This window comes from Heterodontus francisci, chromosome 22 (genome assembly GCF_036365525.1).
Source record: "Heterodontus francisci isolate sHetFra1 chromosome 22, sHetFra1.hap1, whole genome shotgun sequence".
Taxonomy (NCBI): domain Eukaryota; kingdom Metazoa; phylum Chordata; class Chondrichthyes; order Heterodontiformes; family Heterodontidae; genus Heterodontus; species Heterodontus francisci.
In genome coordinates, this window is record NC_090392.1 from 34,683,631 (window position 1) to 34,695,559 (window position 11,929).

The 11,929-nt window shown below is 44.0% G+C and overlaps 2 non-coding genes across 2 annotated transcripts; both read right to left on the reverse strand.

Moving 5' to 3' along the window:
- Positions 1–442: 442 nt before the first annotated feature.
- trnav-aac (transfer RNA valine (anticodon AAC)) lies at positions 443–515 on the reverse strand. Its single transcript has one exon. It is a non-coding gene; the product is annotated as a tRNA-Val (tRNA).
- Positions 516–7,382: 6,867 nt separating this feature from the next.
- Positions 7,383–7,455, reverse strand: trnav-aac (transfer RNA valine (anticodon AAC)). The gene has a single exon. It is a non-coding gene; the product is annotated as a tRNA-Val (tRNA).
- Positions 7,456–11,929: the final 4,474 nt, after the last annotated feature.

Below are 11,929 nucleotides of genomic sequence, written 5' to 3' on the forward strand. Positions count from 1 at the left end.
AGACTTGGCCTGGGTTGTGCTATTTTACCTCCCCGAGATGGCCAGTAACCTGTTGATTGAGGCAGCAGACGCCACTTGCTGCTGACAGCGAGTAATTGGACAGTGCGGGTCAAAATATTGCAGCGTGCCCCTGTCTCAACGACTGTGGAGCTGGTGAAAGTGAATTGCTGATGTGCTTTTGCCTCGTCTGAAATGAGACTAAGATTCGCTGTCACTTCGCAAGCTCGTGTTGCAGGTTTCCATTCTCATCTGAGCCAAATAAAGTGTCACTGCTCGGTTTTGCGGAACTTTCTGCAGCATCAGGACGAGAAAGAGGAGCGACTGCAAGGCATTGTGCACACAATGTGCAAGAGAAAGAGGGCTTTGAGAAATTGTGTTGTGTTCATGGGGAATGTCAATGAGTGCATATTTCTTGCGAAGAAGTTTGGGTTCGTTTTGAAAATGTTTCTGCCCAGTTTCAAACTGGGGACCTTTGGCGTGTTAAGCAAACGTGATCACCACTACACTACAGAAACTCAGCACGTTACAACGCTGAGGAAGATGCAAGTATTGTTAAACTATACAGTCTTAATCGATTTGTGGTGCTTGTTTCATTGAAATGCAATTCCACTGTGACATTTTGCAAGGCTGCAGAGGTATTGACCCAGCCATGGACGATCAGCAGTGCACAACACATCGCCAGTCCATTGAGGCCATCGTACCATTGCCAGTTTTTTCAAAGACTTGCCATTTGGGCCCACTTCCTTAGCTCTGCTTTTCTTTGCCTCTCCTTTCATGCAATTATCCAATTCCCTTTTTTAAAAACTCTTCCTTAAGAAACTAAGGCTGTATGAGATGCAGCAGCTGCTGCAGTGTTAATGCACAGTGTGCCATCATTGACAAAGATTCCCTTCCCCAACCACACCAAGACATCCACTTGGGATTCTTGCCAACTTCTGGATTTCATTTCTCATTATTTACTGATTGCACTGACACATATTTGTGTTTTTAAACTCTTTATTTTGATCAAATGAGTCCTTATTTTGCTGAGATGCTACAAACAATGTGATTACCCTCGCAGTAGAATGCGTAACAGAGGCAGTTATATAATGGGGGCGAAGCTTCACTGCAGCTATATAATGTCCTGGTTGGACCCCACCTGGAGTCCTCTGCATAGTCTGGGCATGCCAATTTATATAGTATGCAAATTGGCCTTGGTATCCAGGGCAGTTCAGATCCAGCAGAATGTTTGCAGAGTTCAAATGGTTAGATTAGGAGGCCATGTCCCCTCTTCCACAGAGACAGCTGTTGGTTTCCACCTGGTGCCTCACTTGTTTCTGAATTTCAAGGTGTAGAATGAAATCAAGCAACGTAACCCAAGTTTGCAATGCATTCCACGCAATCATCAAACACATCATTCCCGTCTTCCTCACCTTAGCTGCACAGCCCTCGAAACGTTGCAATCCATGTAACACAGGATTTGTTCCAGGTTTATGCTTTCAGTAGGATTATAATAATATCTGTGCCCTCATCTTGAAATGAGATTCTCAGCAATATCCAACACAAATTGAATTGCATAGATGACAGGCAAATATAGGAAAACAGGTCAGTATGCAACTCAATTCCATGGTGCCCATTTTCAGATGCACAATAGTCATCTTTTGCAGCAAATGAAAGAATTTTTCAGTGAATCATTTGCAAAGTCAGAGTTAATGGCATTTGTGCTTTTCTTTCTTCTTGTTTTGCAACATACTGGCGCCTAAATCCAATTCATGTATATTCATGTTTATTGGGGAGACCAAACGCAGACTGGGTGACCGCTTTGCGGAATACGTCGGCTCAGTCCGCAAGCAGGACCCTGAGCTTCCGGTTGCTTGCCATTTCAAGACTGCCCACTGCTCTCATGCTCACATCTCTATCCTGGGATTGCCTCAGTGTTCCAGTGAACATCAACACAAGCTCGAAAAACAGCATCTCGTTGAGCGATTAGTTTAGTTTGGTGATACAGCACTGAAACAGGCCCTTCGACCCACCGAGTCTGTGCTGACCATCGAACACCCATTTATACTAATCCGACACGAATTCCATATTCCTACCACATCCCCACCTTCCCTATATTTCCCTACCGCCCTTCTATACGAGGGGCAATTTATAATGGCCAATTAACCTATCAAGCAGCCAGTCTTTGGCATGTGGGAGGAAACCGGAGCACCCAGAGGAATCCCACGCAGACACAGGGAGAACTTGCAAACACCACGCAGGCAGTGCCCAGAATTGAAAGCGGGTCGCTGGAGCTGTGAGGCTGCGGTGTGAACCACTGCACACGACAGCGTGCCGGACTGAATATTGAGTTCAATAATTCCAGAGCATGACGGGGCCCCCATTTTACTTTCATTTTTTGTTATTTTTGTTTTTTACATTTTTTTGTATGTTTATTTTATTTCATCTTAGTTTGTTCAGTTTGCTTACCCACTGTTGTTTTTCCTGTTTGTACTTGCTGCTGTTCAATTTTCCGTCTATTAACAGTCCTATCTGTACGAATTCTTTGTCTTTCAACACACCATTAACATATTGTTTGCCTTTGCTCCATGACCTTCTGGTCAGCTATTCTGTGGCCTTGCCCAATCTACACCTTCTCCTTTGTTATCTCTTGCTCCACCCCCGCTTTACTTGCTTCTAACCTTTGACATTTCTAATATTTGCCAGTTCTGAAGAAGGGTCACTGAGCCGAAATGTTAACTCTGCTTCTGTCTCCACAGATGCTGCCAGACCTGCTGAGTATTTCCAGAATTTCTTGTTTTTATTTCAGATTTCCAGCATCCACAGTATTTGGCTTTTATTCATGTATATTCTTCCTCAGTTCAATATGAAGGAGCGCTTTGATATTGAGCGGAGCCGCAGTGCATCTCATTTTCAACGCCACCTTGTTAGTGTTCCTGTTACTTGCCGAATGAAGAACAAAATAAAATGATAATTTGGCAGGTCTGCCTGTTTCCTTAGCTTCAGTTACAGAATCAGCTGTGTCCGTCTTGAAGGGAGGCAAAGTACTCCGAGCGGCTCTGTGTGTCGCTGAATAGTTATGTTAATCTGCATCAATAAATCCAGTTATGTCTCTGTTACTGACTGAACAAAACGCTAATAAGTCTGTGAGCGACTGTCATAACTTAAATAACTTTTCCCCCTCTGCGTGTCATGAACCTTTACCCCTTGTCATAATTGCGGCTGCATGTTCAGAGCTGGGTTATCAAGGTGCTTAAGACACCAAGAATCTGCTGCAGCAGTGGTTAAATTGAAAAGGATTTTTGCCCCTTTTACCCAAGAAGAAATATTCAGGAGGAGCAATTTCCCCCAAATTGTTTCCACCGGAGATTCATCATTGCAACTCAAAGAAAGTTTCAGTCACTTGGGTGTTCTGTAAGAGCTGCTCGGAGGTTCAGTGACCCGGATATCATGGGCCTATGTTTTGCTGAGCCGGTGCTTGGTTTTTGGGGGGATTTGGCCCGGGTTGTGCTATTTTACCTCCCCGAGATGGCCAGTAACCTGTTGATTGAGGCAGCAGACGCCACTTGCTGCTGACAGCGAGTAATTGGACAGTGCGGGTTAAAATAATGCAGCGTGCCCCTGTCTCAACGACTGTGGAGCTGGTGAAAGTGAATTGCTGATGTGCTTTTGCCTCGTCTGAAATGAGACTAAGATTCGCTGTTACTTTGCAAGCTCGTGTTGCAGGTTTCTATTCTAATCAGAGCCAAATAAAGTGTCACTGCTCGGTTTTGAGGAACTTTCTGCAGCATCAGGACTAGAAAGAGGAGCGAGTGCAAGGCATTGTGCAAGAGAAAGAGGACTTTGCGAAATTGTGTTGTGTTCATGGGGAATGTCAATGATTGCATATTTCTAGGTAAGAAGTTTGGGTTCGTTTTGAAAATGTTTCTACCCAGTTTCGAACTGGGAACCTTTTGCGTGTAAAGCAAATGTGATCACCTTTACACTACTGAAACTCAACACAGGTGCAGTGCTGAGGAAGCTGCAAGTATTGTCAAACTATACAGTCTTAATCGAGATGTGGTGCTTGTTTCATTCAAATGCAATTCCACTGTGACATTTCGCAAGGCTGCAGAGGTATTGACCCAGCCATGGACGATCAGCAGTGCACAACACATCGCCAGTCCATTCAGGCCATCGTACCATTGCCAGTTTTTTCAAAGACTTGCCATTTGGGCCCACTTCCTTAGCTCTGCTTTTCTTTGCCTCTCCTTTCATGCAATTATCAAATTCCCTTTTTTTTTAGACTCTCCCTTAAGAAACTAAGTTTGGAAGAGGTGCAGCAGCTGCTGCAGTGTTAATGCACAGTGTGCCATCATTGACAAAGATTCCCTTCCCCAACCACACCAAGACATCCACTTGGGATTCTTGCCAACTTCTGGATTTCATTTCTCATTATTTACTGATTGCACTGACACATATTTGTGTTTTTAAACTCTTTATTTTGATCAAATGAGTCCTTATTTTGCTGAGTTGCTACATACAATGTGATTACCCTCGCAGTAGAATGCATAACAGAGGCAGTTATATAATGGGGGCGAAGCTTCACTGCAGCTATATAATGTCCTGGATGGACCCCACCTGGAGTCCTCTGCATAGTCTGGGCATGCCAATTTATATAGTATACAAATTGGCCTTGGTATACAGGGCAGTTCAGATCCAGCAGAATGTTTGCAGAGTTCAAATGGTTAGATTAGGAAGCCATGTCCCCTCTTCCACAGAGACAGCTGTTGGTTTCCACCTGGTGCCTCACTTGTTTCTGAATTTCAAGGTGTAGAATGAAATCAAGCAACGTAACCCAAGTTTGCAATGCATTCCACGCAATCATCAAACACATCATTCCTGTCTTCCTCACCTTAGCTGCACAGCCCTCGAAACGTTGCAATCCATGTAACACAGTATTTGTTCCAGGTTTAGGCTTTCAGTAGGATTATAATAATATCTGTGCCCTCATCTTGAAATGAGATTCTCAGCAATATCCAACACAAATTGAATTGCACAGATGACAGGCAAATATAGGAAAACAGGTCAGTATGCAACACAATTCCATGGTGCCCATTTTCAGATGCACAATAGTCATCTTTTCCAGCAAATGAAAGAATTTTTCAGTGAATCATTTGCAAAGTCAGAGTTAATGGCATTTGTGCTTTTCTTTCTTCTTGTTTTGCAACATACTGGCGCCTAAATCCAATTCATGTATATTCATGTTTATTGGGGAGACCAAACGCAGACTGGGTGACCGCTTTGCGGAATACGTCGGCTCAGTCCGCAAGCAGGACCCTGAGCTTCCGGTTGCTTGCCATTTCAAGACTGCCCACTGCTCTCATGCTCACATCTCTATCCTGGGATTGCCTCAGTGTTCCAGTGAACATCAACACAAGCTCGAAAAACAGCATCCCGTTGACCGATTAGTTTAGTTTGGTGATACAGCAGTGAAACAGGCCCTTCGGCCCACCGAGTCTGTGCTGACCATCGACCACCCATTTATACTAATCCGACACGAATTCCATATTCCTACCACATCCCCACCTTCCCTATATTTCCCTGCCACCTCCCTATACGAGGGGCAATTTATAATGGCCAATTAACCTATCAAGCAGCCAGTCTTTGGCATGTGGGAGGAAACCGGAGCACCCAGAGGAATCCCACGCAGACACAGGGAGAACTTGCAAACACCACGCAGGCAGTGCCCAGAATTGAAAGCGGGTCGCTGGAGCTGTGAGGCTGCGGTGTGAACCACTGCACACGAGAGCGTGCCGGACTGAATATTGAGTTCAATAATTCCAGAGCATGATGGGGCCCCCATTTTACTTTCATTTTTTGTTATTTTTCATTTTTACATTTTTTACATTTTTTTGTATGTTTATTTTATTTCATCTTAGTTTGTTCAGTTTGCTTACCCACTGTTTTTTTTCCTGTTTGTACTTGCTGCTGTTCAATTTTCAGTTCATTAACAGTCCTCTCTGTACTAATGCTTTGTCTTTCAACACACCATTAACATATTGTTTGCCTTTGCTCCATGACCTTCTGGTCAGCTATTCTGTGGCCTTGTCCAATCTACACCTTCTCCTTTGTTATCTCTTGCTCCACCCCCGCTTTACTTGCTTCTAACCTTTGACATTTCTAATATTTGCCAGTTCTGAAGAAGGGTCACTGAGCCGAAATGTTAACTCTGCTTCTGTCTCCACAGATGCTGCCAGTCGTGCTGAGTATTTCCAGAATTTCTTGTTTTTATTTCAGATTTCCAGCATCCACAGTATTTTGCTTTTATTCATGTATATTCTTCCTCGGTTCAATATGAAGGAGCGCTTTGATATTGAGAGGAGCCGCAGTGCATCTCATTTTCAACGCCACCTTGTTAGTGTTCCTGTTACTTGCCGAATGAAGAACAAAATAAAATAATAATTTGGCAGGTCTGCCTGTTTCCTTAGCTTCAGTTACAGAATCAGCCGTGTCCGTCTTTAAGGGAGGCAAAGTACTCCCAGCGGCTCTGCGTGACGCTGAATAGTTATGTTAATCTGCATCAATAAATCCAGGTATGTCTCTGTTACTGACTGAACTAAACGCTAATAAATCTGTGAGCGACTGTCATAACTTAAATAACCTTTTCCCCTCTGCGTGTCATGAACCTTCACCCCTTGTCATAATTGCGGCTACATGTTAAGAGCTGGGTTATCAAGGTGCTTAAGACACCAAGAATCTGCTGCAGCAGTGGTTAAATTGAAAAGGATTTTTGCCCCTTTTACCCAAGAAGAAATGTTCAGGAGGAGCAATTTCCCCCAACTTGTTTCCACAGGAGATTCATCATTGCAACTCAAAGAAAGTTTCAGTCACTTGGGTGTTCTGTAAGAGCTGCTCGGAGGTTCAGTGACCCGGATATCATGTGCCTACGTTTTGCTGAGCCGGTGCTTGGTTGATGGGGAGATTTGGCCCGGGTTGTGCTATTTTACCTCCCCGAGATGGCCAGTAACCTGTTGATTGAGGCAGCAGACGCCTCTTGCTGCTGACAGCGAGTAATTGGACAGTGCGGGTCAAAATATTGCAGCGTGCCCCTGTCTCAACGACTGTGGAGCTGGTGAAAGTGAATTGCTGATGTGCTTTTGCCTCGTCTGAAATGAGACTAAGATTCGCTGTTACTTAGCAAGCTCGTGTTGCAGGTTTCTATTCTCATCTGAGCCAAATAAAGTGTCACTGCTCGGTTTTGAGGAACTTTCTGCGGCATCAGGACTAGAAAGAGGAGCGAGTGCAAGGCATTGTGCACACAATGTACAAGAGAAAGAGGGCTTTGAGAAATTGTGTTGTGTTCATGGGGAATGTCAATGATTGCATATTTCTTGCGAAGAAGTTTGGGTTCGTTTTGAAAATGTTTCTGCCCAGTTTCGAACTGGGGACCTTTTGTGTGTTAGGCAAACGTGATCACCACTACACTACAGAAACTCAACACGTTACAGCGCTGAGGAAGCTGCAAGTATTGTTAAACTATACAGTCTTAATCGATTTGTGGTGCTTGTTTCATTGAAATGCAATTCCACTGTGACATTTCGCAAGGCTGCAGAGGTATTGACCCAGCCATGGACGATCAGCAGTGCACAACACATCGCCAGTCCATTCAGGCCATCGTACCATTGCCAGTTTTTTCAAAGACTTGCCACTTGGGCCCACTTCCTTTGCTCTGCTTTTCTTTGCCTCTCCTTTCATGCAATTATCCAATTCCCTTTTTTTAAAACTCTCCCTTAAGAAACTAAGTTTGTAAGAGGTGCAGCAGCTGCTGCAGTGTTAATGCACAGTGTGCCATCATTGACAAAGATTCCCTTCCCCAACCACACCAAGACATCCACTTGGGATTCTTGCCAACTTCTGGATTTCATTTCTCATTATTTACTGATTGCACTGACACATATTTGTGTTTTTAAACTCTTTATTTTGATCAAATGAGTCCTTATTTTGCTGAGTTGCTACATACAATGTGATTACCCTCGCAGTAGAATGCGTAACAGAGGCAGTTATATAATGGGGGCGAAGCTTCACTGCAGCTATATAATGTCCTGGTTGGACCCCACCTGGAGTCCTCTGCAGAGTCTGGGCATGCCAATCTATATAGTATACAAATTGGCCTTGGTATACAGGGCAGTTCAGATCCAGCAGAATGTTTGCAGAGTTCAAATGGTTAGATTAGGAAGCCATGTCCCCTCTTCCACAGAGACAGCTGTTGGTTTCCACCTGGTGCCTCACTTGTTTCTGAATTTCAAGGTGTAGAATGAAATCAAGCAACGTAACCCAAGTTTGCAATGCATTCCACGCAATCGTCAAACACATCATTCCTGTCTTCCTCACCTTAGCTGCACAGCCCTCGAAACGTTGCAATCCATGTAACACAGTATTTGTTCCAGGTTTAGGCTTTCAGTAGGATTATAATAATATCTGTGCCCTCATCTTGAAATGAGATTCTCAGCAATATCCAACACAAATTGAATTGCATAGATGACAGGCAAATATAGGAAAACAGGTCAGTATGCAACACAATTCCATGGTGCCCATTTTCAGATGCACAATAGTCATCTTTTCCAGCAAATGAAAGAATTTTTCAGTGAATCATTTGCAAAGTCAGAGTTAATGGCATTTGTGCTTTTCTTTCTTCTTGTTTTGCAACATACTGGCGCCTAAATCCAATTCATGTATATTCATGTTTATTGGGGAGACCAAACGCAGACTGGGTGACCGCTTTGCGGAATACGTCGGCTCAGTCCGCAAGCAGGACCCTGAGCTTCCGGTTGCTTGCCATTTCAAGACTGCCCACTGCTCTCATGCTCACATCTCTATCCTGGGATTGCCTCAGTGTTCCAGTGAACATCAACACAAGCTCGAAAAATAGCATCCCGTTGACCGATTAGTTTAGTTTGGTGATACAGCAGTGAAACAGGCCCTTCGGCCCACCGAGTCTGTGCTGACCATCGACCACCCATTTATACTAATCCGACACGAATTCCATATTCCTACCACATCCCCACCTTCCCAATATTTCCCTACCACCTCCCTATACGAGGGGCAATTTATAATGGCCAATTAACCTATCAAGCAGCCAGTCTTTGGCATGTGGGAGGAAACAGGAGCACCCAGAGGAATCCCACGCAGACACAGGGAGAACTTGCAAACACCACGCAGGCAGTGCCCAGAATTGAAAGCGGGTCGCTGGAGCTGTGAGGCTGCGGTGTGAACCACTGCACACGAGAGCGTGCCGGACTGAATATTGAGTTCAATAATTCCAGAGCATGACGGGGCCCCCATTTTACTTTCATTTTTTGTTATTTTTCATTTTTACATTTTTTACATTTTTTTGTATGTTTATTTTATTTCATCTTAGTTTGTTCAGTTTGCTTACCCACTGTTTTTTTTCCTGTTTGTACTTGCTGCTGTTCAATTTTCAGTCCATTAACAGTCCTCTCTGTACTAATGCTTTGTCTTTCAACACACCATTAACATATTGTTTGCCTTTGCTCCATGACCTTCTGGTCAGCTATTCTGTGGCCTTGTCCAATCTACACCTTCTCCTTTGTTATCTCTTGCTCCACCCCCGCTTTACTTGCTTCTAACCTTTGACATTTCTAATATTTGCCAGTTCTGAAGAAGGGGCACTGAGCCGAAATGTTAACTCTGCTTCTGTCTCCACAGATGCTGCCAGTCGTGCTGAGTATTTCCAGAATTTCTTGTTTTTATTTCAGATTTCCAGCATCCACAGTATTTTGCTTTTATTCATGTATATTCTTCCTCGGTTCAATATGAAGGAGCGCTTTGATATTGAGCGGAGCCGCAGTGCATCTCATTTTCAACGCCACCTTGTTAGTGTTCCTGTTACTTGCCGAATGAAGAACAAAATAAAATGATAATTTGGCAGGTCTGCCTGTTTCCTTAGCTTCAGTTACAGAATCAGCTGTGTCCGTCTTTAAGGGAGGCAAAGTACTCCCAGCGGCTCTGCGTGACGCTGAATAGTTATGTTAATCTGCATCAATAAATCCAGGTATGTCTCTGTTACTGACTGAACAAAACGCTAATAAATCTGTGAGCGACTGTCATAACTTAAATAACTTTTTCCCCTCTGCGTGTCATGAACCTTTACCCCTTGTCATAATTGCGGCTGCATGTTAAGAGCTGGGTTATCAAGGTGCTTAAGACACCAAGAATCTGCTGCAGCAGTGGTTAAATTGAAAAGGATTTTTGCCCCTTTTACCCAAGAAGAAATATTTAGGAGGAGCAATTTCCCCCAACTTGTTTCCACCGGAGATTCATCATTGCAACGCAAAGAAAGTTTCAGTCACTTGGCTGTTCTGTAAGAGCTGCTCGGAGGTTCAGTGACCCGGATATCATGTGCCTACGTTTTGCTGAGCCGGTGCTTGGTTGATGGGGAGATTTGGCCCGGGTTGTGCTATTTTACCTCCCCGAGATGGCCAGTAACCTGTTGATTGAGGCAGCAGACTCCACTTGCTGCTGACAGCGAGTAATTGACAGTGCGGGTCAAAATATTGCAGCGTGCCCCTGTCTCAACGACTGTGGAGCTGGTGAAAGTGAATTGCTGATGTGCTTTTGCCTCGTCTGAAATGAGACGAAGATTCGCTGTTACTTAGCAAGCTCGTGTTGCAGGTTTCTATTCTCATCTGAGCCAAATCAAGTGTCACTGCTCGGTTTTGCGGAACTTTCTGCAGCATCAGGACTAGAAAGAGGAGCGAGTGCAAGGCATTGTGCACACAATGTACAAGAGAAAGAGGGCTTTGAGAAATTGTGTTGTGTTCATGGGGAATGTCAATGATTGCATATTTCTTGCGAAGAAGTTTGGGTTCGTTTTGAAAATGTTTCGGCCCAGTTTCGAACTGAGAACCTTTTGTGTGTTAGGCAAACGTGATCACCACTACACTACAGAAACTCAACACGTTACAGCGCTGAGGAAGCTGCAAGTATTGTTAAACTATACAGTCTTAATCGATTTGTGGTGCTTGTTTCATTGAAATGCAATTCCACTGTGACATTTCGCAAGGCTGCAGAGGTATTGACCCAGCCATGGACGATCAGCAGTGCACAACACATCGCCAGTCCATTCAGGCCATCGTACCATTGCCAGTTTTTTCAAAGACTTGCCACTTGGGCCCACTTCCTTTGCTCTGCTTTTCTTTGCCTCTCCTTTCATGCAATTATCCAATTCCCTTTTTTTAAAACTCTCCCTTAAGAAACTAAGTTTGTAAGAGGTGCAGCAGCTGCTGCAGTGTTAATGCACAGTGTGCCATCATTGACAAAGATTCCCTTCCCCAACCACACCAAGACATCCACTTGGGATTCTTGCCAACTTCTGGATTTCATTTCTCATTATTTACTGATTGCACTGACACATATTTGTGTTTTTAAACTCTTTATTTTGATCAAATGAGTCCTTATTTTGCTGAGTTGCTACATACAATGTGATTACCCTCGCAGTAGAATGCGTAACAGAGGCAGTTATATAATGGGGGCGAAGCTTCACTGCAGCTATATAATGTCCTGGTTGGACCCCACCTGGAGTCCTCTGCAGAGTCTGGGCATGCCAATCTATATAGTATACAAATTGGCCTTGGTATACAGGGCAGTTCAGATCCAGCAGAATGTTTGCAGAGTTCAAATGGTTAGATTAGGAAGCCATGTCCCCTCTTCCACAGAGACAGCTGTTGGTTTCCACCTGGTGCCTCACTTGTTTCTGAATTTCAAGGTGTAGAATGAAATCAAGCAACGTAACCCAAGTTTGCAATGCATTCCACGCAATCGTCAAACACATCATTCCTGTCTTCCTCACCTTAGCTGCACAGCCCTCGAAACGTTGCAATCCATGTAACACAGTATTTGTTCCAGGTTTATGCTTTCAGTAGGATTATAATAATATCTGTGCCCTCAT